Here is a 27,253-nt window from a genome sequence, read left to right as displayed (position 1 = left end):
CAAGGAAGAGACAAACCAATCAGATAAGTCAGCCTCAGCACAAGCACCTCAGTTAAGGGCTGACCTGACTTGCAATGTCACCAATATCAAAAATAACCGGGGAGAGCAGTGCCCTATTGTGCAGCCAAACATCTCTGAACTTTCTCCATTTTATATGAAGATGTGCTTTGTGACACGAAGCATAAACCATTACCTTGTAGAGATTGCAATGCAACTCAGCAAGGGCTGGGGCTCGTCTTTGTGCTGATGACTTTTTGGTCTTAGTGTCTTTGTGTCATATTTCCTTCCTTTTTCACTATCTCCTCAGAGAGAAGGAAGCAATAGGCACAGGGCAGGGTCTGTCTGCTGGGCACTTTGGAGGAACCTGAGGGACATTGTAACCACTCCACTGAGGAGTCAGTCTGGGACAGGTTGGTGGGTATGGGGGGAAGGAACAAGTCAGACAGACCAGCATCCCTGACCTAGGCTGTCTGGTGGCCCCAGCAGGGTGTTAGAGCACAGCCAGTGAATCAGAGAGGAGAAAATGATGCTCCAGAGTCCGGTGGATGCAAATCAGACCTTCTGCCTGTGAGGGTGGGTCCCAAAGCCATTGCTTGTGCTGCCAAAAGGCTGAATGCAGAAACACTACCCAGGTGTCCATCACTAATTACTCCTGTCTAAGCTACTGCACTCACTGGCAGTCTCACAGGGGTCAAAAATCAAAAATCTGCCAAGAAGACAGCAAATCCCAAGGCACTCACTTGACCGATTTATCCTGCAAGTCTGGCACACACATGCTGCAGAGCTGGGCACCTCTGAAATGCTTGCTAATACCACCCAACATATTCATTTGGGATGCAGGAGGCACACACAGATGAATGCACTGTCTGGGAGAAATGCAGCTCTGACAGGTGTACAGGAGCCTCTACCCTGGGACAGAAACACAAAGCCACATCTGCAGTCTCCCATCAGGCAGAATAAATTGCAGTTTTGGATCATAGCCCTTGGGCATTAGTGCAAGCCAGCAGATCCAACCCTGAAGTGTTTTCCCTTAATGTTTAAAACACAGAGGGGTTGGGTTTTGTTCTACAAACTGTTTTTAGCATTAGCAGTGGTTCTGTTTTTAAGCAAATAATTTAAAAGTTGGTTTGGTTTTTTTTATGTGGTGGGGTGATTCACACCAGGCTTTTCATATGTGCCAATATCTCTAATGTAAGAAATTGTAGGCACCAAGATCTAGAGGCTGAATATTGTAGAAGCAAAGGAAGAAAAAAAAAAAGCACTGTCATTTCAACTCCAGGGAAATTAAGTCAAGGTCCATAGATTTCCCACTCTCCATTGCTTCTTGCAAACAAGATAAATATGCCTGAGCAGTTAACAACTCACTACTCCAGTAAGTGAAATTGCCCCTTATAAGCCTAAAGCTTCCACTGAAAAAGAATGTCTAAAACTACTGCTGGATATAAGTGCTAAGACTTATTTGGCTTAGAATTTTCAGTCAATCCATTAAACCAACAGAGACACACTTGCATATTCCTATTTAACCACACAACCCCAGTCTTAAGTTATTCAAACTTAAAAGTTTGGTTCAGGCCCATTCCCAGTGAAGATGTTATCAAAACTAAAGATGACTTACACTGCTGGTAAATCTATTACTCAGAGAGTCTACTTGTCTGGTTTCTTGTCAGCCTACAGAGGTTTTTTGTTGTACTCTTTTTTTTGACAGCATAGTAACATTTTCTTTCTTCAATGCTTCATTAGCTTGTCTTACTCATGCAATTTTCCCCATTTTATTTCATGTAAATCAAACTACTCATCAGCTCTGTAATGCCATCAGTGTACAAAGAGTCTTCTATTAAAAAAAATCACATACAAAAAAAAAAAAAAAGAAAAAAAAGAAAAACTAAAATTTATGCAGGTAGCATAAGTTGTTGGAGAAGTATTCATAAAAAGTTTATAAAGCTAAAGGCTCTTATGCAGCTGGAAGGACATGGGAAGAATTTTTACAGGATTAGATTCTCTAGTATGTGGCTGAGGTAGGATGGTCAGGAAATGTTTTACAAACTACAGGATTTTTGCCTTACTACACCTGTTTTTTCTTACTTTTTTGTCTTTCTTTTCACAAGTATGGCTAATGCTGCTCACGCTTCAGTGCCTTAGCTCACCTGCTAAATATTTCCCTCTAAAAAGAAAGTGTCATAAGCAGAATGTTCTGTTTATTCACCAGCAGAGACAGGTGAACTGCAAGCAGTTTACAACTTTGCATGTGAGTATTTTCTCATCTCCTGAAAGATGCAAAATGACAGCAGAGCCGAGCAGTGGGGCTGTCAGTGCAGAGCTGAGTTTGGCTGTGAGAGAGAGGCTTTGATGCAGGGCTTGGACTCATCCATAGCCACAGAAAATGGAGATGCAGAGGTCAGGTGAAGAGGGGGTGAAAGCAGGGTGTGTGCTAGGACAGGACATGAGATGCCCTGCCAGAGATCCTTCTCCTGCATGGGTATCTCCCCACTGAGGGCAAGCTCCTCCTTACCTGCAAAGGATGCAGGGCAGAGAAGCAGAAAGCAGAGGGAGGGATTGTGAGGATCAGTGCCCTAAACACCCCTGTAAATCACAGAGTCTGAAAAAAGCAGCTCAACTAGAAAAAAAAAGCAGTTTTTCAGTTATTAATCCTGTTATACATCTGATGACTGATATTCAGATGCATAGATATATGTGCATGTGCACACAAGTCATTATTTTTGTCCCATTTTACCACTGCTTTTTATCCTAACATTAAGACAGAGTCAAATACTAAGCAAAAATCACACCGTTAAAGCAATAAGAAAACAAATGGCTGAATGCTGAGTGAGCAGATGAGAAAACAGTGTAAATCATACCTAGCAAACCCTTGGGGTCTTTCCCAAGCATGAGCAATAATAAGTCAGTCTTCTGAGCAGAAGGAATTTCTTCTAGGACAGACAGGCAACAGGACCTGACATTTGTTTTTCATAAACAGTGTACATAGGAAAAAATTTGCAAATATCACTATTTGGAATGCAAGAGACACAAGCAAAACTGGTGACTGGTTGAATTGGCTCATATATACTGAAAGTGAGGAGAGTTCCAACAATGTGCAGGTTAACCCAGAGAGCAAACACTGAAGAGGTATCAGTATGATGAGACACCAGAAGGAACACCTGTAAGAATTTTTTTTTTTTTAATTAAAATATAGACAAAACACCTGTTCAACATCTCAGGGAGAAATTCTGTGTCAATTTAATTAAAAAGAAACTTTCACTTGCAACTAATGCCCTTGCTTGGAAAAGCCTTTCGGTTTTAACAGAAAAAGAAAGCTGGACTTTGAAAAGATCACTGCTCATGGCAGGAGAGCACTAATTAGCTGGTGGGGACCCTGGGGAGTAGATCTTGTGCAGAGTTGTGAGGCTCAACATTTCTGGCTAAATTTCCTGTCAGTCTGCAGTGAGGCAGGATGTGCAGCCAGAAGCAGTCTTTTCTGACAGTACCACTGCTTTCAGCCCTGTCTGAAGCTGGGAAGTGTACCAGTTTATGAGAGTTAAAAAATATCAGCCAGATTTTCACCACAGATTTCAGTTTTGCCTCTCATTCTGGATTGCACTTCCAACAATTTAGCCAGTAATGAAAACAGCTGCAGATAGCATACCAGCTGGGGCTAGTGAGCCTTCAGCGTGGTTTACACTCCAGCTTCCATTCCCAAGGGCTTCTCTGGGTCAATTCAAGGAAAAAAATGATGGGGATATTTCAACATCTACCCCAGTTCTTGCCTGTCATTTGTCCCTGAAATGCACGCAGGAGCAGAACAGTAATCCAGAGCCAGCACCTGACACATCTCTAATTAGCATTGTTCTTGCAGTTTTACTTTGGATTTTTCCCCTGTGAAATCATTCTTTTTGAGACAGGACACTCACTGCAATTTAAAGCTCTTTCTGCTGCATTTGTTTGAGATTGTTTCTACCTGATCACATCTAAACACTCTTGGAATGGATGGCAGTAGCTTTTTTTTCAATCCGAGGAAATTTTCAGATAACCAAGAATTCAGTGCAAAAATGTTGTCCTTCATTCCACTTACTCATTCTTTTACATGACTGCAGCTGACTGGGGTGGAAATTTGCAGAAGGTAAATGCTGAGCAAAGCTGTCTCCTTGCACTAACCTCATTTTCACAAGAGAAATCTTTCTGAACTTTTCACAGACTTACTTTATGATTTTTTCTTTTCATTCTTTTTTCTTTGACCAAACAGGTCAAAACCTTACCTCTAAGAACTCCATCCTGTGTCACTCTCAACTATTGGGAATCACATCCACCCCAGATGCCCCATTTTCAGTAGGAATGGGACATAACAGAGCTGTTGTTTCCAACAGCTCGGTGAAATAAAAGTGCCTTACCAGCATGGGGCATGGATTACCCCGTGAACTTTTTTTTTTGATTGAGCTTTGACAGCTCCCAATGTCTTCACATACAGGAAGCCCTGGAGAAAGGGCTAAAGGACAGAGAGGTTCAGGTGGCCTTGCTAGCTTGGTGTCAGCATCACCACCAGGCTGGGAGGAAAGTGGGGATACAGGGAGGGGTGAAGACATGGCCAATCTGCTCAAAAGAGGCTTGGCTGTTAAAATGTCGGGAGCTGCCCATACTGATACACTGCTGCCAGGTCCTGCTCCAGCCTTGGAACAGAGAAGAAAGTCAATTTGTACCCATTCACCCCCAAACAAAGAAAGAATTTTAGCTGGTCAATGTGTATCTGTCCAAAAGTTGAGGGGATGGAGAGTGTAAGAGCTCTCACTGAGCGATGGAGTTTTTTTGTATTAGGGCTGAGAGAGCCTCATTAAGGCCTTGCTGCTGAGTTATGCTCAAAACCTATTTTATAGGTGGGACAGAGGGAATTTGCAGAGCAGGCTGCCTCCCTGCATCAAGTGTGATGGTGGCTGGGTTGGATCCGGGGAAAGTTGGCGTCTTACAAGGACTGCAGGTTCCTATGGAGTCTATAGAAGAAAATCAAAGGAAAGCAAGGCCATTTTCCCTAGGATTTGACTTCCTACATGGGGATCCCCTCTTGCCGAAATAAGAGGATTCATTACGTGCCAATGAACTGAAACCTGCAGGGACACATGGTAGCACGAGATGCAGGACAGGGAACTTTTTGCATTTTCCGTACATGCTCTACTGAAGGGACACAGCCTTTTCATAGCACCTTGCAGAGTCTCAATTAAAGTTTCACTCTTGCCTTCCACTTGTGATGGCTTTCTACCCCCACCTTGACATCACCTCCAGCTGTGTCTGCTGCATTTCCCTTGCCACTGTTGCACAGATAGCAGCCAGACAAAGGAAGCCGGGGGGGCAAAGGCAGCATCTCTCTGAATACAGATTACACGGCTGAAGTCACAGGGTGAAGTTTACACAGCAATCCTCCTGCATCAGGAAAAGCAGGCACTTGCACTGGCCTCAGGTAGCTCGGGAGGCTTTATGAGCATGCTGGTGCTTGTCCCCAGATAGTTTTAATTTGACTTCATGCAAGAGTGGATAATAAAATTTTGGGGAAATAGAGAGTGCAGGGTTATTGCAAAAGGGCCTTCAGTCCCTTCTTGTCAGAGGAGAGCCACCTGTTTCCTTCTGCCCCTCCATATTCTCCTGGATTGCATGGCTATGAACAGGGGTGAGACCCAAGAACATCACAACCCAAGTTTTTCACTTTGCAAATTCTGTGGGACAACCTTTTTGAGATTTCCCAATGGCAGGAGGACATCCAGTATTGCACCATTCCAATAATACCTAACTCCAGGAATGCATTGGAAATGCACATGTCACAGCCCCATGTTGTTCACTGAACTGAGGGTGCTCTGATTTGTTGCATTGGATCAAAATATCCATCTGGTGCAGGGATCTGGAAAACATGAGCATGCAAGCTTCACTAAGTTACTCAGTCTTCATAAATATTGCCAAAGTGAGCTTTCTGAATCCTCAGGTCCTATAGCTGTTGTAAAGAACATTTCAAACTCCCTTTGAACTCACTGCAGGAGTATGCTTTGAGGAGGAAGACACTGAGATTTTCTCCCCTCTTTCTTGGAGGTCTGTAGATTGTCTGCCAAGGGCAGGAATCTCCCCCCTCTCTCAAAGAACTGGGAAACCAGAAGTGCTGTTCTTCCCACCCTCCCTTACCTGCCTGCCCTGCCATCCAATCTCTGTGTTGCACCTTCAGCAGAGATATGCCCTCAGGTTTTCCCTCAGTGCCATCCCCTTCATCATTAACCCTCCCAAGAGGTTTGTCCATCAAATTTCAGGCTCCTCATAATAATTCAATGGCACGTATTAATGGTGCTCAGTAGAGAGGACACACTCCTTTCTCTGCTCAGCACCTATGGCCTCTGGAGCAAACTCTACAGAAACTGCACCTCTAAGGTGAAGGAGACACAACTTCAGCCCACAAAAATAAAAAGTATTTGATTTCCATAATACACCAAAAATAGGCAAGATACAAGCTATTTCATGCCTCCTATATTTTCTTATGTAAAGTCTGAAGAATAACAGAATAGTAATTTCCTTATTCCACATGACAATACCACCTCCAAAGTACCGGCAAGAGGTGCAAGTGGTTCTCTGAGCAAGTCCAGTGCAGTTGTAAACAAAATTAAATGCACCTGGAACTGAAAATATCACAGGCAGCTACAGGACTACAACTCTGGCTGCTTGCTTCAGCAGACAGCAGAAGAAAGGCTGATTTAGGTCCCTTGTAATACAAGCACCAAAGGTGAGCTTTGACACCAGTTACAGGTCTTTTACCCCTGATAGTCTCCTATGCCCATGGTGGGAATATGCAGTCATTCTAAAACCAGTGGTCCTCAGGTTTCATGAACACTTGATGTTTAAAATGTCATCTGTGATACAGAAATTAAAACCAGATAAGTACTAGGTCAGTCTGTACCTTCCCTTTCTATGGCAGGGGCCTTCCCTAATGTGCATCATATAGTGGTCATCTCATCTGATTTTTAAAGGTCAAATTAAACATGGATCTATCAACTGATAGGTGGCTCTGGCATTTTCACTGCATTTTTCACCTTTCTGATATATACAACCCTCCCTTCATTTACCCCTACCTAATATGCGGGTAAGATACCCCACTTAATATTTCCACCTTTAGCACAGGCCCCTTGGTTTGATAACTTAAAAGACTGATGAAATGGTCGTAGGCAGAACTAACTTCACCATCCACATAGTGCACAACAGTCAACTCTGACACGAATTTTAATTATTCACATAGTTCAGTTTCCCTGACTCAGATAACACATTTTTGGCACCACAAGTCTCAGAACAGCATGATGCTCGCAAGGCTGAGGCTCACCTTTGCCAGGCAGAGATGGCCTGTCAAGTCTGTAACCTTTGCCGAAGTGGCCTCCGAGTCACAAGGTCATTAGTAAGAGTTTGCCAGCACACCACACAGTGAGTCATGCTTAATAGCCCATCTGCTGTCACACTTTATAAAATGTTTTCCTATTATTCCTCCTTCCTGTTCTATTCCTAAGGAGCAAAGCAATCCTCAGCAGATGTGGAACTGCCAGAATCCATTTTTGCAAATAAAAGAGAATAAACAGTTGTTGCCTTTCCCACTACTCCCAAATATCTGATACTTCCTATCATTCTTGCTGATATTTTAACAGTGGTGACTGCTGTTAGGGATAAGCATTAGGATTCCTAGTCACAAGCCAGTGACCCATTTTACTGTGGACTGTAAAGGCATAGCACAAAAGCTGCACCCCAAACAGCTGCAGACTAAAGACATTCAGAGGGCAATTCCCCTCTCACTCAGCATGGATTCCCCTTTGGGACCAGCCTCCTCATTCTTGCTGCTGGCTTTAAATAGCCTTTATGGGGACACTTTCTGAATACCTAATTCCTCATTCTTTTCCTTTTTGCATGCTCAAATCTAAGTTAACATAACAACATTTCAGTAGGTGTGGTATTTTATGGTTGTCTCTGTCCCTACCTTCTTTAAAAAAAAATAAAATGAAATAAACTCACCTGTATTTTTAAAACTATCTAAATAGCAACAACCTTCACAGAATTGTGTCTTCCTTCTGCCATTTTAGACTATGCAAGTCCCATTAGTCATCCTGAATTTTAGTGGCTCCATTTTGCTGTCTGTTGGGGTTTTTTTCCTAGAGGATTTGAAGGGGGCAGGCAGAAGAGATTATTGTGAATGAACTGATCATTTTCTGAACTCATTAAATATGCCATCAATTATCAATAATTAATGACAACAGGAGTACATTCCCCTCCTTCCCATGAAGCCAAGAATGCTCTTTAATAGCTGTACAGCAATCCTTTGAACAAAAAAGACAATGAATCTGCTCCTTAGGGGTAACAGTAAATGATCTGGATTGATGTTTTCCATTCCTCTTCCACTGCACTTTGCATTTAACATGAACTTTAAAGAGAAGGGATTTGCTTTCTAGTCAGTTAATATTATGTTTACTTCACCTCTGCAAATGCCTCGAAGTCTAAGCAGCAGATGTCACAGAGCATCCTCTGGAAACATTTTTACTACTTCAGCTCCGTGATGAAGCTGCACTCTGCAAATGCCAATAGCTTTCTACTGAAGAAGCCTTCAGACACATCAGCTCATGAGACCCTGCAGCAAGAAGGCACCCTTCCCCTGCCATGGAGGAGAGAGATGAAGTAGAAAGAGTGACTTGCAGGAGCCTCAAAGCCAGAGGACAAGAAGAAAAAAGGGTGAGCAGGCTCCTGAGACTGGCAGCTGGGCCGTCCTCGTGAAGCTCAGGCAGCACTGATCCTCGTGGCAATGATCACGTACTCCACGCCTCCTCCTTCCAGTCTGGACCAAACCAGTCTCTCCTGGAATGCTGCTGGGAAAAGCACATGAAATTTTATTTCACCAGTGGGAGATACAGCCACGGCAAAGGAGGAATCTGAAGGGGAGGCTGAAGCAATCTCACTGAATGCACGAGACTCAGAAGGTCTGCGTGTACTTTCATTGCAACGAATATTGTTTGTTCCAGTCTTATACAACTTAGCTGTTTAGCCACAGGCAAAGGGCTGACATTTTCTGGTCATGAAAATAAAACAATTGAGAGAAGAAAACAAAAGGAAAAATTAGCTAATGATCAGCGTATTTTTAAAGAAACTCAGAGTTTTAGGTAAAGATTAATTTGTCTGTATGTCAAAGGGAGGAATGAGACTGCAGGTTAATAACACTAGTGAAATTTAACAAATTTTTAATGTAACACAGACAGAACCTCTTCATCCTTCCAGTTCTAGTAAAAGAGGTTGCACTTATACAAAAATTTAAGGACATGGACCAGAACACAGTACCCTGTGACTGGACTAATAATGCATAAACCAGTTCTACTGTCCTTTGCATCTTGTACTGCATTTTACACCTTTTAAAAATAAACGTATAAATTAGAGTTGTCTTTCCTTATTCCTGTGCAAAACAAATGCAAAACTGGAACATTACAGCCATACAGAGGGGGAAAAAAAACCCAAACCAAAATAAACAAAACAAAATTAAAAAACTATTTAAAGACAGAATCATAGATTTGTTTGGCAGGAAATGTTATAGTTTCACCTGTAAATAAAGAGGAAGAACAGGCTGATTTGCTTTAACTGAAAATAAGAAGACTTATACTTTCAATATTTCCATCTAAAACACAGGTTCGTTTCCAATGGCTGATGAAAAATGGGGCACTATTTTTTTCCTAATTATTTTATTTTTAGGAGATAAGGTAGTGATGTTGCCTGTATGGGTCCGTCAAAGGAAGCATTGCTGATCCTGACAGCAATTTTACTCTATTGCATAAACTGGCAAAGAGGAAGGAAATGTTCATCTAAAAAAGTAATAGCAAGGAAAATTTGAGATTCTTCCTAGCATGTACAACATGGAGAAATAAAAAGACAGTGTGAAGGCAGTTGTGATCCTATGTAGTGAGGCAAATTATACTTGGAAGTTGGTGACATGTTAAGTTTCACAGGAGCAGAAGAGATGCATGCTGTTCTAAGGGACAAATAAGAGGTAGAAGCACTCAGCAATGTTTGGTGTCCACACTTGGGCCTGCAGGGAGAAAATTAGGGAAAAGTCTCAGGTTACTACTTTGCGAGTGGTCCTGAAGTCCAGGAGAAAGCCAGACTGGACAGGGCCCTGAGCAATCTGGTCTAGTAGAAAGTGTCCCTGGCCATGGCAGGGGGATTGGAACTGGATGATCTTTAAGGTCCCTTCCAACCCAAACCATTCTGTGAGAAGGTTGAAATTAGCAGCCAACCAGCCCAGTCCTCACATTGTGATGACTTCTACAAAGCTGAGGATATGAGCCCTGTGGCTGCTCTGTGAGAATTGGTTTTCCCAAACCGCTTCCACTTCTGAGATTTCTCTTGTTTCACACCAGAACAGTTCTGTGACATCTAGAAGACTTTCTTGGACCTCTGAGAGCTACCCATCTCAGCTGGGTCAGTAATGTCATGGGCAGGGCCTTCATGCTGGACAGAGATGGCCAAAGTTCAAGTCCCTTGTTGATCCCCATCATGGGCTGGTGCTCAGGTTTTTCATGTGCCAAGCAAGTTCCATAAATACCTGTCCTGTGCAAGGCAAGATTAGTTAACTAAAAGAATACAACCTCATATCTAGACTCCCTATGAAAAGCACAGATTAAAACCTTAGAGAACTATCAGGAAAGTTAGTGCAGCTAGGAAAGATTTCAGTCTGGGGAGACTTTCTTTCATGGACTGAAACAATTTGCACTTACACAGCTCACATGAGCTTCAGAGAGATAAAACAGTTATGTGTGAACAAAAAAACATTAAATTGACTGGGAGAAAAGAAAGACAACAATTTCTGTAGTAGGCAGCCCCAGGAAAATGAAAAGACTGGAAAAGAATATGAGATATACACCGGAAAACTCCAGAGTGAAGGGAAATAGCATGAGAGAAAGCAAAGAATATTAAGCTTTAAAATTAGTGGGAAAAGTAAAATTATGAAAGAGATCTTCACAGGAAAACAAGCAGAGGTGGTGACTTAGGGGAAGTTAGAGGGTTTCATCTGTAAACAAATGTAAGAGATTTCAGAAAAAAAATAAGGAACTAATAGTAGCAGGAGGAGGTACACAGAGAAGAGTGTTTCAACATCACGGGCATAACCAAATCAGAGCAAGGAAGTGAAAGTCTGAGAGGACGGGTCTGAGATCAGGGAGGGGAGTGATGTAGCAGCTAATGACACAAAAGCTTTCAGATTTTACCCTCACAAAACTGAGGGGTTTTGTGTTGCAGTGACTTTTGAGTTCATCTGCATGCCAGAGCTGCTGCACTTCAGTAAGGTTCACCTTATTTGTTAGCAAAAAACTGCCCTCAAGACCCCAGGGATTGTGTATACATGTCCTACCTGGGAAAACTACTGTCAATTTAAAGGATCAAGTTACCACTGAAAACAAGAGTTGGATGGCATCTTAGGAGGTTTCCTAGTTTATCTCCATGCTCAAGACACAGTTATCTGAACCTTTTTCAATCCTGACAGATGTTTCTCTAACATACTTGCATACAAATTAAGTCATTGATGTAATAAGACTGCATCAATTTTTAATAAATAAATCTGTTAAAACTTGAATCTGCTTCTGCCCAGAAAGTTGTCATCTCTAGGATTGAGTGGGAAGCCAAGTCTCTCCTGGGGCTGCAGGAGGCTGACCCTATTTCTTTGTGAATGGGAATGAAGTTGCATATATGGAATAGTGTGGTGTTATGTACAGTTTTGTTCCTTGAAGCACATATCTAATTCACTCACACTCAGCATACAAAGAATAATCTGAAGGTCTCTGTGCTGTGGAAAAAAAAAAAAAAAAAGAGCTCCTTTTTCAAAAATAAACAAACAAAAAAGGTAAACATTGCTTTAAAGTGCTCCAGTTTAAACTGAAAGTGGATGATGTCATGTTGCTCAGTGCTGGAGCACAACCAGCAGCTACAGACCAGTCTTGGGTAAAGCAAACAGCCATGGCACCATGCAGCCTCTCCTCCAGCCTCCACCAGATGCTTGGTACCTGCTTTGTACCACTGGCATTTTTAAGCCTCTCCACATCCTCTGTTTCCAAATTGTGGGGACTGCAGTAGAGATTCCCATAGGGTCCCACAGCTGAGAAGGGTCTGGATGGCTGGTGTGGAGTCAGGAAAGGCTGATGGCATGAGTCAGCCTAGCTGGTGGGTCCAGCCCACCCCGATTCACTGCACCTTCACCAACACTGTCCCATAGCAGCAGCCACTCAGGTCTTGTGTAAGCAACCGCAGCACAAAAAGTTCACGCTGAGCAACATCCCACTGCCAGTTGCCAAATATTTATTGTACAAGCCTGGCTAACCATAATAGGAACTTAGCTTGACCAAAACCAAAAGAAAAAGATGCTTAGCTCGGGATGGATGCCAAGTCAATTATTTCATAAACAAGCTTGATGCTCTTCCTAAAAATGGAGGTCAGATCCTCATTTGGTGTAAGTGGGTGTGTCTTAAACTGGTGTCAAAGAGCAGGTCAGGAGAAGCAGCCAGGCACTAAAAGTCACTTTATAATGCCTGTCCTGACATTTGATGCTCTTCAAAAGGTCAAGCACAACCTCCCCCTGCATTCCACATCCACTGCCTGCAGTACCATTCCTCCATTTCCATCCCTGACACTGACTGGATCACCAGGCTATCAATGGCAGTGTGTGAGCAGCTGAACAGCAAAACGCCTTAAAAGGCTCAAAACTTCTGCCATGGGATGAATGCCTCAAAAGGTGATCGACACCTCTCTGTGCAGTTTGCTGCTTTAACCACAGCAGTAGAAAATCAAGGTAGGAGGGTCATCAACACGGGATGAGATGACCCTCCCTCAAGTTGCTCCTGAAGGCCACCAGGGAGGTGGCAGAAGATGGAGAGAACGTTGGATGCCTGGTGAGGTGGCAGGCAGGGGACAGAGCGAGTAGAAGAAGATCCAGGCTCCTCTGCTCTGACTCTTTTAATTTTCCACTTGAGTTTATGTCTATTGTTATGGGGGGGGAAAAATACTGAGGCTGCTTTGGGGTCTTATTTTAAATCTTTCTGAGACAAACAGAGCTTTTCTGCATCTTTTCTGTTTTTCATCTGGCATTTTATTTCTTAGTATGGGAAAGATGGTGTTATTTTTCTGCACTACCCCATCTGATAGCTACAGATTAAGTGGTAACGTTTGTTCACATTTATAAAAAACACAATGATTTTTATTCTTATTATGCAACAGTTTTGGAATTTGGGCTAAATCTGATTCTGTATGGAAGACTATCTCAAAGACTTGCTTTTCTAACTCACATTTAGGGGATCTGAATACACTTACTAGCGTTCAAATAGTTTGTCTTAAGCCCTCAATTCTTTTATTCCCTGACTAAAGATTTATATGTTTTTTTAATGCATCCATACAACACAACTCTTTATATGTTTTTTTTGTCAAACACATGGTGAAATTTTTTTTCTCCAAAGGGGGATCTGAACCTCTATGAAAGGAAAAATAGCAAAGAATCACTCCATACACACACATACAACCAATGGATTAATTTCAGCAAGAACAGAGGGGAAACCTGGCAGATGAAGTTTTCCTTCCTCTGAGGCATTTTGGCTAATTTACATCCTCATTTCAGAGCTAAAGGCTCCCACTGAAAGGCAACCATGTGTTCCTTTTAAACAGGTAGATTTGATTAAAGGCTGGACTTCTGGAGCATGATCCTGCTGCCTCTGTACAATCAGTCCTATCAAGGATAATGAAATTACTCACAGGAGTAAAACACTGCAGAACAGAAACCTAGAGTCTCACCAATTATAAGAGAATTTTCTTCTCTTCTTCCATCCACCCCTTTCTTTATTGCCCTTAAAATGCCAGGGGAGCTTCAGAGTTATAGCAATTATTGTTATGGAGAACAGGGCATAAAATGAACTGTTATTGCCTTAAAAGAGCTGGAATCTCTTTACCTTCCAAGAGTAGGGCACAAAAATCTGTATGCAAATGAATAAATATAAATGCAAATATAATCTACACCAGGAAAAGCTGTTTTTCCCTGAGCTAAAGAAGCATAACGATAATCAGGCTCCCAACTGTAAACGGTACTCAGTGTTTTGTAAGAGCTGTGGAAAAATGAGACAAGGGTTTAATCCACTTTCTCCTCTGGTTGGAGAAAACAGGTGTGGCTCCATTTGCAGGTAGCTTATTATTTTTCATGAATAAATTAGAGGCACTCTTTGCATATTTCAAGTGGTAGCAAATTTTGCTGCTCCTGCTCAGGAACACTCACTGGAGACAGAACAACATGGACTGAGAGGTTTAATTGTGCTGCTTTGCTCAGCTTCGATGGTTTATGAGGATTTGAAGAGGCAGTAAAACATCCTTTGGCAAACAAAGGTTTCCAAGTAGATTTAAGATCAGGAATGCTTTGTTTATCAATGGACAAACAAGAGTGGAATAAAACAGCAGAATTTCTTCTCAAATGCCACACCTTTTAACATATATCCCATGTGGGAATCTTCCAGGAGATGCCTTCCCCCAGCCCATGTTGGGCAACTGGGCTCACACGGCTGAGATCGTGCTGCCAGCTGAGCTCCCTGAACAAATATTTGCATCAGTTCACAATTAAACACCAAGACAAATGGTGAAAGAACGAGGAGGGCATAGAATATGTACCTGGGCTGAGGCACACAGGTGAAAACACAGGCACCTGAGTGAGTGCTGAACCAATGAGAGCCACGTTAGTCCAGCACAACCAGAGGAAAAGTGTTGGTGTGAGCACTTGAGGTTTCCATGCTTTTGGTTCCTTTGGTGCAGAGAAACTGTGTTGAAACAAACCCACTCAATACCACTAATCACTGTGGTTTCAGCACTGGGAAGAAAAGAAATGAGGTACAGTGTGCTCTGGTTTTGGTCAGAAGGATTTGGAGCACTTTGGAGGAAACTTGGTGCCAAGGAAGGGGAGGGAAGCATTAAGTGATCCCCAAATGTGTATTGATACCTGTGGCAAGTTGGTGGGAATGAAGTCCATTTAATGAAGAAGACAGTGAAGAAAGCAAGAAATGTGAAAAATAAGGACAGTAGGTCACGGGGAAGGAAAGGAAACAAAATGACTCAAAGGATACCAAACTTCTTAAAATGCTAAATGAAAAGACCAGTAAAATTCAGATGCAGACAACAGTCTGTGAGAAACTAAGAGTTCAGCAAAGGAGACAGGTTTAAATCCTCACAGGATGTGACACAATTTATTGGCAGAACAGAGAAAACTTTAAAAAGTCCCTAGTGAAATGAAAATTAAAGGGCATTATTTTGCTGCAACATTTACAAAAAGACAACAGCGAAACAAACATACATTTTCCATGAGGTGTGAAGGTCAGAAGAGACGGAAAAGAAATAGAAACTGCTAGACATTTGATTGTAGTGATAGGATTGTTGCCAGTACTGGGAAGAATTACAAACTTCTAAAAGAGAATTTGGCAATAAACTAACGAGTCAGGAGACAGAAATGAAAGGAGGACACGATGACAACCTTAACTTTTGTATTGGGGGGAAGAAAAGCAAGGCACAGGATATTTTTATCTGGTATAGGATAATGTACTATTGACACAATATGTAATGTGGGAAGAAAAGGAAATAATAAACAAAATTAAAGAAGAAAACCCCAGGAAGTTTCTTCAAATTTGATGGAAACTTTAGCAGAGATATATTATCACAGAATCATGGAATAGCTTGGCTTGGAAATGATCTTAAAGGTCACCCAGTTCCAACCCCCCTCATGGGCAGGGACACCTTCCACTAGACCTGGTTGCTCACAGACCCAACCAATCTTGCCTTGGGCACTTCTAGAGAGGGGACATCCACAAGTCCTCTGGGCAACCTCTTTTACCCTCATAGTAAAGAATTTCTTTCTAATGTCCAATATAAATTACCCTCTTTTAGTTTAAAACTTTCACCCCTTACCCTGTCAGTGCAGGCCCTGTTAAAAAGTTTTTGTCCATATTTCTTATATGAAAGACAGGAAGGGAAGTTGGTGCTGAATGAAGTCAAATACTCCTGATGCCAACTGGCTCTACTGCATCCCAGCTGGAAGGGTGGCAGGGAACCAGCAGGGTGACAGCCAGGAAAAATCATGTATCAGGGAGAAAGGGTGCCCAGGAAAACCATGCAAGGGTGGAAGGCATACCACTGGCCTGAAAAGAGCATCTGTAAATGAAAACTTGAAGGGAATGCACAATGGAGAAATGTCCAGGGAGCCAAAGTGTCTCAGTAAGGCTCTCTGCACACATTGATAAGTCTCTTGTGTCCAAAGCAGGTGGAGAACAGTGTATGTCCACAGCAAAGCAACCAGATGGGACACAACAGGCAGGGTGCATTGGCAAGGGGAACCATTTCAAGGCACAGAGGAAACCCTTACAAAAACACACACGTCAGGCAAACAGCTCTTGTGTGAAACTGGACATGAACAGCCTGGAAGGAGCAAACAATAAATGGGGTCAACTCCAAGAAGATCATTATCAGGTGAAAGATAGAAAAAGAGTCTCTAATGTTGTGAGTCGTTCTGCATGGGCAGGCCCCTAAACTTGTTCAAAATGTTACTGATTTCAATGACTCTTCATGTCTCTGCTAGCATCAGTCAAAAAAAAGCACCAGGATGAGCTGAAAGGTGCTTACACACTTCAGTACCTCATTTTTCCCAGCAGCAGGCCAAGACCCAAACCAAGAAAAGCAGCCTCTCCATGGGCCTTCATTCGAAGACATGGCCAGGGTAGAAATGAATCGTTGGGAATGGAGGAAATCATAGTGAAAGCCCCAAAATGATCAGCAGAGTTTTCAACAGCAGTTGGAGAATTACTCACTGGTGATTCACATATTCTATGCCCAGAAGGGGCTGGTGATCATGCCCTCTGATTTCCTGCACAGCAGGCAATTAAAACCTCACTTTGCTTCAGGCTCTTTATCACTGGCTGGTCTGGAGAATGTCATTTAGGCTGAGTTCTTCAGAGACTCAGCCTTCAGAGACAGAAATAACCCACCTGCATGTCATGTCATGTCACCTGGCCCTTATACATCTGGTGGGGATATGGTCAATATATCCACTGGAGATTCTGATCTTTATTTGTTTTATCCTAAATTAAGTGCCTGACTTTGGTTGGTTGAATCACACCCTCATGCTGACTGGATCCTCACCCAAAAGAAACAAGACATAGAGTTCTGAGAAGTGGATATAGATGTATCATAGGCATCCAGAACTGGGTAACATATGTCCCAGGCCAAGAATCCTAAGGTCCAAAGCATCCTTACATTTATTATGATTGTTAATCTCATTTATTCGGAATGTGTAGATAAATCACCCTAGAAATTAGGTATAATTTTTCTGCCTTCAGCTTCCAACCACTGACTTTTTAATATCATTTTCTGCTTAACTGAAGAGCTGTTCACAATTAAATTACACTGCTGTTATACTCTCCTTTTCTCTGGACCAACAGAGTTCATTATGGTCTAGATCTGCTATCACTGAAGATTAGATAATGACATTGGATCAGATGAAATAGTTCCATTAACCAGAAAAGAAGGATCTAAAAGAATCTGTGAGCCAAATGCTCTGTAAATGGGATTTGGTTTGCCACTATTTCACCTTTTCATACTAAGAAAAAAAAAAAAAGCAATAACAACCCCCACAAATTCCCCCAAACTCTTTTACTTCCAAAGCAATTATACACATAGATAAGTGTGGCTATTGATAGCAGTGTGGATATAAAATAGCAGTTCCTTTCACGGGGAAGAAGAATGTAAGCAGAAAAGAACATGGTGAAGGAATTTCCCCTACTTGTTTGCCCTGGTGGGTTTCCTCTTGGATTGCATAACAAGTGCTCACAAGGTGAAGGCTTTGCCCACAGAAATACAGCAACCAAAGGGAAGAGCCATCAGGTTCTATTTTTCTCTCAATCTCAAAACACAGGTTCTTCCGAAAGGCCAAAGATGAGATTTAAATGAGCAAAACCTACTGCATCTGGATCACAGAAGAAATTCTGAAAGCTACCTGTAAAAACTGACAATCAGTTATTACAAACTACTGAATATTTGAGTAGAAAACTGATACTCTGCAAGTTGTATTCATGCATAACTTACCTGGAAAGGTGCAGCTTTCTTTTTTATTCATGCATTCTTTTTTCACTAAAACTATTTTTATTCCAAAAATAATTTTTCTCTTCTTTTTGTTTCACAAGCAGAGCCCCAAGCCAGAGGGGAAAAATAAAAGCCGAACAACATATGCTGCCAGAAATGTGATACATCATATTTTGCACTGCTAAAGGATAAAAGGAGCAGCTCAGAAAACACCAGGTTAGATTTGGAGCATCTGCACAGTTTGCTTAATAAAAACTGATGCCTGCTTTGCTGTTTCTCTTCCCCCATTCCAGTTAGCTGGAGCACAGACCAGCCTTTCTCAGAGCAGGATCCTGTTGCTAATGATAACTACTGAAATACAGTATTGGCAAAGACTTCAAGAGACCATCCAGCTCAATCCCTGGCAGGATCAGGAACACCTAAACCATCTCTGACGAATTCTGATAGCAGATGACTCCAAGGTGTTTTGATACTGCCTGGAGGCTGTGGGTGATCTGTGCACACACTGACAGCCCAACTCAGACAGCAGGGACTGGGTTGCACACACATTTGGAACATGCTCTTCCCACAAGCCCTGAGGTCTCTGGGAACCATGTATGAACCCTCACAGCTCAAGGGATTACCTTACCTTCAACAGCTGATCTGTTCCAAGAGCTCAAAGGGAAAAGGAAGCCAACCACAACTCCCCAGAGGGGTTCCCCCGCATATACAAGGTCTACAGATAGAGAGGATCCCAACCAACTCTGATGACCCTTGCAGCCCCAGAGCTGGAATAAAGTGAGGATGGAGTCCTCAGTAATTTCACAGAGGACACCAAGCTGGGTGGGAGTGTTCATCTGCCAGAGGGCAGGAAGACTCTGCAGAGTGATCTGGACAGGCTGGGTCAATTGGCCAAGGTCAATTGTATGAGGTTCAACAAGGCCAAGTGCCAGGTCCTGCACTTGGGTCACAGCAACCCCTGCAGTGATACAGGGTGTAGGAAGAGTGGCTGGAAAGCTGCTGGGAAGAAAGGGATCTGGGGGTCTTGGTTGACAGTGACTGAACATGAGCCAGATGTGCCCAGGTGGACAAGAAGGCCAATGGCTTCCTGGTCCCTATCAGCAATAGTGTGGCCACCAGGACCAGGGCAGTGACAGTTCCCCTGTACTCAGCACTGGTGAGGCCACAGCTTGAGTTCTGTGCTCAGTTTTTGGTACTTCCCTGCAAGAAAGGCATTGAGGTGCTGGAGCGTGTCCAGAGAAGGGCAATGGATCTGGGAAAGTATCTGGAGAGTGAGTCACATTCGGAGTGGCTGAGGGAGATGGGGATGTTTAGCCTGGAGACAATGAGGTTCAGGGAGACCTCTACAATTCCTTGAAAGGAGATTGAAGCAAGGTGGGGGTTGGTCTATTCTCCCAGGCAGCAAGTGACAGGACAAGAGGCAGGTTCCAGGGGAGGTTCAGGTTGGACATCAGGAAGAATTTCTTCACTGATTAAGCACTGGAATGGGCTGCCCAGGGAATTGGTGGAACCCCCATCCATGGAAGTGTTCAGCAAATGACTGAACGTGGCATTCAGTGCTCTGGTCTAGTTAACATGGTGGTATTTGGTCAAAGGTTGGACACAATGATATTGGAGTTCTTCCCCAATCTTAATGAATGATTCTATGCCCGATTCTGTGAGGGAAGGGTGTATGCCTGAGGGACCACTAGCTGACAGGTATTTCTTTTGAGCTCTTCTGAGCTATTTCCATAGCATTTGCTGTTGCTCCTTTACTGCTTAGGGTCCTGGAAGCAACTTGGTCATTACAACATCAAGACAAGACTCCAGCACCTTCAAGACTGTGCCCCAGAGGGCTGAAGCATCCCTGATGCCACCTTTCTCCTCTCACTTCTACATAAAATACCTATTCTCAGGTATGCCCAGGATGTCCAAGTGACACTACCAGGCAACAGCAGGTTCCAGCCTTCCTTATAACTTAACATCCCCATCTCCTTATCAACTGGATCTCTAGCAATAGGCTACAAAGGACTTCCCATGTTTTGGGCACTTCATGCATTAAAAATTCAATACCATTCAAATTCACATCACATGATGGGACTCTCTGCAGACAGACATCTGATGCTTGCAGAAAAGAATGAATAGATAGAAAACAGTAGCACAGAGGTGAAGACTGGAAATCAAAGTCATCAGGGAAATAAATAAAAACCACAAAAAGTCAGAGACAAAACTTCTCTGTTGATAATAATAATAATAATAATAATAATAATAATAATAATAATAATAATAATAATAATAATATTCTAGGATGGTTTCATTTCATGATAACATCATCAAAATTGCTCCCCAAGGAAAAAAAAACAAACATATTTTTGCACCTCAGGTCTGGATTGCACTAGCCATATTTAAACAAAACCAGAGAAAATAAAAAAGCTCTTCCCCTCTCCCTCTCAAAAAACCCCCAACAAACAAAAAAATCTCAAAAAAATGAACTCCCAACCATAGTAAAAAAAAAAAAAAAAAAAAAAAAAGAGGGCTAAAATCTGACAAAAATGGTTTCTAATTAATGGCTATTGACAATTTAGATGGATTTCTATGCATGACCAGAGTGAGCTAAGTCTACCAGTAATTTTTTTTTATCTATATAATCATCAGTGCAGAGAGATGAGCTCTGTTTTTCTTTGCACACGTTAGTTCTGTTTTCTGTTCTCTGTTCTCTTGGAAGAGCAAGAGCAATGTCTGACATTATCCAAAAGCTGCTCTCATCTACTCTTCTTCCCAGTTCTTTCTCAAAACCAAACTGGTTTCTTGAACACTGAAATTAAGATCTGCAGTAGGATCCCACTAAACTGTCTTCCAGATACCATCTATATGTAATTCCTGCCCTACTTTATTTCCAGTGATTCAAACGGCCTCTGCTCAAGCTCGGGCATTCTGTGAGTAATTCTTGTCTCTGAAAAATGCTCTTACCCATTTAGAGTTCCTTCTTATCCTAAATACTATGGAAATTGTTGGCATCACCTCCCTTTAGACCCCTGCAAAGCTCACCAGGAGAAGCGATCTGGCAGATATGTGAGTGTGGAGGCTGCTTTGGGAAGCAGACAGGCACCCAATTTACATGAGAGCTGGTAGAATTACCTTTCTGCTTAGTGATATCTCAAACTTCCTAAGCAACACAGGGCCTTCCTCTGATTATAAGCCAGCATTATTTTAATTCAGTTATTTGTATTCAGCTATAGCCTTTGTTCTGGGAACACAGCCAACTGAAGTACTGAATACTTAGTGAGTATAATTAGAAAGGTAAGCAGCTCCAAAAGGAATTAAATCAACACACACACACACAGTCATTATACAGGATGCATGAGGAGAAAGCTGAGGAGTGGAGGGCAAAGGCTTGGACACATACACACAATAAAAACTCCCACACCCTAAGTGATCTGTCTCTACCAAACTGACATCTCTGTCAAATGAACTCCATTCCCCTGATAATTTGGAGAAATGTTTGTTTGTGGAGTGGGTGGGTTGGACTCATGACCTGTTTGCTGAGGCAACAAAAGCTCTTGAAAAAGAACCTTCCTAAGATCTGACAGGCTTTGGCCTTCAGCAAACAGCATGTTCAAAATAAGCAAATAATGAGCAACCTTCATCGATGAACTGCCAGCACAGAATGCTTTCAGATCTCCCGGAGCAGTTCCTGCCTGGCTGTCCTTCAGGCCTTTTCTCATGGCCCCAGGTAATCACATCTCTTCTGCTCTTCAGCTTTGTTTCCAGCATTTGAGTCATTGCTGTGTTTAACATTCAGTGCAGCTTCATAAAGAAACCAGCTTATCTCTGTCCAGATTGTTCCAGGTATTTACATGCTACCTGGATCATGAGAAAATCAATAGGAATCTTGTACCTAAATATCCTTGGGAATACAGACTGCTGCTCCTCCTCTAATGACCATCCATCTCTTGTCCCTCCAGCAGAGTAAAAGCACTGCTTTTCTGCTAGTGATATGACACAACCTTCCTGTTCACGCACAAAGGTGTCCTCTGAGGAGCAGAGGTTTTGCACTTAACTGGAGCAGGCTGCAGTGACTAAAACTGGGAAAATATGATCAAAATAACAAGTGGATGCAACCACTTAACTGGCTGCAATCACTTAATTACTCCTGGGTGGTTCATGGACATGCATTTGTTCACATGAGTATTTTGGAGCAGGTTAGGCTCTGCCTGAGCACATTGTGCCATCCCTATAACATCAGATTGTCATTCACAGAGCTACCTACCAATTACTAGGAAGAATCTGAGTTCAAGCTTGATAGAGAAACTACTGGAAGGTCTGCAAAGATTTCCACTGGCTTAAAATTCTCATTAGTTCCTAACTAATGTCTGGTTGCCCATCTTAGTGGAAAAGTCATGCAGCAACTAAGCAGGGTGTGTAAAAAGAAGTCTCTCTTGTATGAAAAATAATAGTTGAAACATGCAGGGTAAGGACTATGATATGAAGATATTCACAATACTCTTTCCTACCATTTAGCATAACAACAGCCCAAGAATACAGACCTTGGGTCCTATCAGTGTAAGACACACACCTTCACGAACTTCTGCAACCTGCTCAGGTCTGCCCTGGTTTCCAGAGCAGGGAGAAGATGTTTCACGGAATATACCATAAACCATCTTCTTTTCCCAGCAGTGAAATGTGCATTTCAGAGAGAAAATTCTGGATCCCATGTTATCATTTGAAATCTCACATCTGACTTTACAACCAGGAGGCTTCAGCATCCAAGTGAGTTAAAGAGGGTGAGAGGATGTAATCTGAGGCCAGGCTAAGGCTACTAAATTTTGCCATGCCAAATTTGTCAGACTTGCACTGGCATAGCTGGGCTAACTCCAGAAGCATAAAAGAATCTCCAGTGCTCTTGCTTGCATAATTTGTTTTGCTGGTGATCAGATGATGGAAAGGAGAGGCCTAAATCACCAGGTAAAGCAAAGCCTCACCAGGATAAACTGTGTTCCCAGTAGGAGATTTGGTCTGAGTATTTCAGAGGAATTCAGGTGCTGGTTTCACCTGTGATGAGGGATTACATTCCCCACTTCAGAGCTCACTCCCTAGAGCTATCTGTGCTCTCAAACTGCTGCCTGTGTCATGGCATCACAATTGCTTTTCTTGTTTTCTTTAACCTCCACCCATAAATAGTTTTTCCCAAACTGAAATTCCCCCACACCAAGCCTAGTTTTAGCTTTTATTTTAACTAATTCCCATGAGAGACCATTGACTCAAGACTGGAATTAAGTATTAAAGTTGGGCCAAATTCCAGCAAGCCCAATGTAGCCTCATTCAGCATGGTGATGTATCCACAGCTAGCTAAGGATCAGACTCAGGAACAACTTCTTCAGCTTCACAAGCATTGCTACAGTCAAGCCATTCCCCATTCAATACTCCTGCCTTTACTTCACTAATTGAGTGTTTTGAAAGGCGGGTGTTTCACCTCCCTCAGTGCCTACAGGATGGGTATAACATGTGTGACCAGCACACTCAGGATAAATATCCCCGTGCAAGCACATAATCAATATACATGTAGCATTTTAGGCCCCACGGAGTCAATTTTCACACTCAGAATTTCCATTTGGCCAGTCTGGACCAGGGGCTAATCTGATGGTCAGTTACTGCTGTTATCACATTGTGCCAAAACATTCAAAGTAAAATCAACAACATATCCAACACTAAGGAAGTTCATGCACCACTGACTTGGATCAGGTATTTTCAATTTCATACGGTGTTCCTTTGTATTGCAAGAGACAGGACAATGCAGTTTTGTTATGTCAGTCTTCTGGCTAATATTTAATCACTTAACCCTCCCTCTGCCCTTCAACTGGAAGGGGAAGTCTTCACTTCCTGGCTTGGTATTTCTGCACATTTCTAATTTCTGCTTAATTTTTTTTCCAGAGAGGGCTGGTTTTCAGCTGTGGACAAAATGACCTTTGAATATCTGTCTACAAAGAGATTTGAGATCTTTTGGCTGATGGTGGCAGTGTGTATCTGCCATCACTACCAATGCCCTAATTTAAGTAAGGATTTGACTTTATTACTAAGATTAAAAAAAAAAATTCCTACAGCACTCACACTGCATACAGAAATCATGTCCAGATTATACAGAGCAGTACATCTGAACTCACCGTGTCTTTGCTACGCTGTGGCACTGCTGCTGTCCGTTGCCATTCTCTGTGAGCTGGTGATCATGTCTTCCTGGCTAATTGCAATTTTGAGTGGTATTTTTCTACTTATGAAGATGCTTTTTCTTGAACTAGGGTCACATTTTCATCATTTTCAGTAAATAAGTTTTGACCAAAGAGCACAGTTTGTGTTGGCTTCCTTATGCGGACAACATTTCCCTGATGAAAAGCATGAAGATGCAGCTCCCAATAACTTGCTCACAGTTTTGGCCTTGTCTGTGTTGCCGACAAAGTATGTTTTTCACACAGGGATTAATTAAGGCACATTAGTCATCTCCTGAAAGCTAACAACAGGGCAATACAATGCTAACACAATAGGTCTTCTCAACTGCTTGGCAGTGCTGTACTTGAAACTGTGACTGACCTGAACCTTGCTGCCTATGGGACCCCATGGGTTCTTGCTGCACATTTCATTTCTGCTTCAGAAAAACTCCTTTTCTGAGCAATGAAGATACAGCCCTAAGTATGATATTTTTTTTCAGTAAGTGGGTGTGAAGGTGACGGAACATGAGTGTTCAGTACAGGCACCATAGCATTCTACGACATCAGTTTTATATGTGATCTGAGGTGATGTTAAGGCACTAATCCAACCACAGAGGATGCAGCAGCCCCATTGGCAGGCAGACAGGTTCTGGTCTGAGCCATCTTGATTGCTCCATCTCAAACCCAGCTCTGGTTTTGCCCCTAGTTAACAACTAACAGTGAAAACCCATAAAAGTGGAGTATCACAACTTCTACTGCACTTTCAGCAAGGCAACCTTAATAAATAAAAGCACATCAAAAGCACTTTCTCCTTGCTGGGAGGAATGACCAGAGAAAAACTGAGACTGCTGCTTGGCTACCACTGAAATCTAGGTGCCATCAGGATTCAGGTTGCTGATGCTCAATTTGACACTGAGCACTCTGTACAATCAGAGTTTGTGTGTGGGTAAGTCGGTGCATACAAAGCAGCTTCATCAGGCATCTTGGGACTTCTGACTGTGGTGGTTTGTTAAATGCCACTAAAATTGAAATGCTGAATTTTGGGGAAAACCCACTGGCTGCCAGGACCTTCAGTACACACTGTCTCCTGTCCAGAAGTTACACTAAGCAAAGGGGAAGTAATTTCTTTATGACAGTGCTCTTCCTGAAGGGTAGGAAAGAAAAGCAAGTACATGAATAGGAAAAGACAACCAGTACAGACTGTCCAAAAGAAGGAAGGGCTAAAAAGTGGAAAAGTCCCCAAGCATAAAAAAACAGACTTTAATTTGTGAAAGAACAGTACTCAGCACCTAAGGAAGTCTGAGGTAGAGATGAGCCAGATGACTCAGTTACTTAGCAGAAGACAGTCTGTGAGATCAGACAGAAAGAAAAAAGTCTGTACGGTAAAGAGAGATGATTTGTGATCAGACTCCAAACATAGGAGAGGAGGAAAAAAACAAAATAAATATGAATAGAACATTGAAAAATGTGAAGAGTTCATGCTAATTTCTTCACAGTCTTTGGGAAATAAATCCTACAGCTTGATGCACGACCATTTTATTATTTGAAGACTCTTCAAAAGGCTGGCTTCATTATCCATTGCCATCTTAGGTGCTCCTTCAAGTATTAACTATTGGATGAAGACCTGAGGAATGAAGAACAGAAGTTTGCATACAGGCAAGAAATGGAAACCACATAGGAAAGAGACAAAACAGCTGGTTTAAAGAAAATAAAAACAAACCCAGTAATTTAAAAGACTCTGGCTTTAGCTCCTTGAAATGCATGTTTCCAACTTCAGCCTCCAGCTTCCTCTACAAAAAACAAAAAAATTCTGTGGATTTTTTGAAAGTGTCTGTTTGTCTTAGAAAGAGCCCTTGGAAGCTGAGCAATGACTTGCCCTGTCAAATGTGTAACACTCACTAGCTTATAAATATGTAAAACTAATATAACACAGGCATGGTGCTCTGTTGCTGTCTGAAAACTCAGCCGTACTCAAGGGCGATTCAATCTGCATTCATTGCCTCTGCGGGAACAATCCATTTGTTGGATGTTTTCCATGTTCACCATAACCTCTGAGAAGCTCAAAATGAATTGCCATCGAGCGAGGTGACTTCTCAGGAAGGTCTTCCAGTTTAGCTGTAATCATATAAGCAAAGCAGAATCATTGACCCTCCAAGAATCGATACAGCTATGCTAGTGCAAAAATATTTACAATAGTTGTCTTTAGACCATGTCTGCAATACAAAGTTGGGAAAGCATCAGTCATAAGGGTGCCAGGCTGTGATGTGTGACAGACACTGAGTACCCAGCCTACCCAGATTTTCAAATGCCTGTGCCTTAAGCCAAGCAGAGTATTCCACTAAGCCACAAAGGTGAAAGAAGAGTTTTCCCCATGTAACCTGTACCCCCTTTTCCATGCCAGAAATATGTTCATTGGGAAAAACTGACATTATTCTGGTGTAAACCAGGTTTTTTTACCAGTATAGGTCTCATTCATATTCATAATAAAAATCTTTAAGATACAACATTGGCGAGGCAAATCCTTTAAGATTTCCCATGTGCAGGGCAATGACTTGTGTCTTCAGCCCCCTCCCTGCACCCTCTCAGGTCACCTAGAATGAGTACCTAGTAGAGCATCACTCAAAACACCTGCTGATACTCTACTGGCACTTCTGCATGAAGCAGCATCCACCAGGAGAGATGAAACAGCCTCAACTCTGTGTCTAGATTAACCCAGCTGATTTTAGAAGAAATAATTTTGTCTGAGAGGTCAATAAATACCAGCAGGAAAATATGGCAAATACCTCAGAAAAGAAACCTCTTCTACAGACACAGCTGATCTGGAATGAGATCTGCCCAATCATCACCTGGTTTTCATCTCTCTTTCCATGTAAGAGCAATACATTATCACTACTGGCATTTTAGCCTCCTTTCACAAGAATATGAGGCCTGTGTAATTACTCTGTATAAGACTGAACCTGTAT

General features: G+C 42.3%; 1 long non-coding RNA gene across 2 annotated transcripts in view; it reads right to left on the bottom strand.

Moving 5' to 3' along the window:
* Positions 1 to 8,281: 8,281 nt before the first annotated feature.
* Positions 8,282 to 27,253, bottom strand: part of LOC138105467 (uncharacterized) — a 57,021-nt gene continuing 38,049 nt past the window's right edge. Inside the window, exon 3 of one of the 2 annotated variants that reach the window (XR_011148485.1) lies at positions 8,282 to 8,852. This is a non-coding gene — a long non-coding RNA (uncharacterized lncRNA). The remainder of the gene's footprint in view (positions 8,853 to 27,253) is intronic. The other variant, XR_011148484.1, reaches the window with a different exon arrangement.

The sequence above is a fragment of the Aphelocoma coerulescens genome, chromosome 2, assembly GCF_041296385.1.
Source record: "Aphelocoma coerulescens isolate FSJ_1873_10779 chromosome 2, UR_Acoe_1.0, whole genome shotgun sequence".
Lineage (NCBI taxonomy): Eukaryota > Metazoa > Chordata > Aves > Passeriformes > Corvidae > Aphelocoma > Aphelocoma coerulescens.
This window is presented reverse-complemented; position numbering and strand designations above follow the sequence as displayed.